Source organism: Nicotiana sylvestris, chromosome 11 (genome assembly GCF_000393655.2).
Source record: "Nicotiana sylvestris chromosome 11, ASM39365v2, whole genome shotgun sequence".
Classification (NCBI taxonomy): Eukaryota; Viridiplantae; Streptophyta; class Magnoliopsida; order Solanales; family Solanaceae; genus Nicotiana; species Nicotiana sylvestris.
In genome coordinates this window covers 123266517-123267876 of record NC_091067.1, presented here as the reverse complement: position 1 = coordinate 123267876, position 1360 = coordinate 123266517, and positions in this window count along the sequence as shown.

The following is a 1360-nucleotide window of genomic DNA, read 5'->3' as shown; positions in this document are numbered from 1 at the left end:
TTAATACTATATTAACCAACTAAAACAAAACTGAAACTTAAACTAATAAAATTTAAATGAGTAGAAGACATCCTTATAATCAAACTTCATTTACTTGCCATGTTGAAGCTTTTCATGACATGAATTTTCAGATATGTACCTGATATTGGAAGCAAAAGAAAATGATGATGAGAATCAGCAGCAATAATAACAGTACAATAGCAACAACTGCCCAGCAACAGTAACAACCCAGTAACAGACCGGTGGAGTAGTAATCCCAAAAACAAAAGCTTTAAGCTTTAAATGAAACAACAACCATTAATACTAATTTCAAACAAAGAAAGAAAGCAGTAGATTTTTTTTAGTTTTATTTTTATTTTGAAAGCTTGAATATTTTTCGGAATTTTTCTCTCTATCTGTGTGTGTATTGTTTTCCGTATCTCTCTCCCTATTTTTCTCTCTATATTATTCTTGTTCTTTTTTCTTCAAGACTTCACATATATAACACATCTCATAAACCTTTTAATCAATTAAATCAATACTTTTTCTCTACCCAACCCATTATCTTTCCACTCATCCCCATTACATTAAATAAACATATCACACCACCCCATTATATTTTGTCCCCCATGCTTTATTTAAAATAATGCAAGATTCCCCTTTAATTTAAATCTTGTCCCCCCTTTATATTAAATAATCATATCACAACCCACCCCATTTCATTTTGTCCCCCATGCTTCAAATAAACAATTTCAAAATGTACAATTCCTAAACTACCCCTTCCGACCTTACTGAAATTACCAAACTACCCCTGAACGTATTACAAATTTACCAAACTACCCATCAGCTATAACACATCAATTAATCAAACTTAACCAAAATATAGACAATATGATCAATTTCTAACAATGTTCAAACAACAATATGAACATGGATGAACATCATAACAACAATATCACATGAACACGATTTTAACAACATTTCAACAACAAATCACATGAACACGAATTGAACAACAAAGAACAACTAAAATTTGATTGAACAATATTTTAGCAACAAACAATCCTATTTTCGGATTCAACAACAACAACAATCAAAGTATGAAGATTTCTAAATTCAATCATATTGAACTTAAAATCAACTCTAACAACATTACAACAAACAATTCTTATATTAAACTTAAAACAAGATTATGAGAACAATTCAAGCAATAATCATAAATGGTAAACAAGAAATCAAACTATACAAAATTCGGATTCAAGATCATCCAAACAAAGTATGAACATGAATGAATCTATTTTAAGACAACAAACATGACGGATTAAACGATTAAAACAATATATTCCTTTAATACAACTAAATTCTTTAAACAAATAACAAG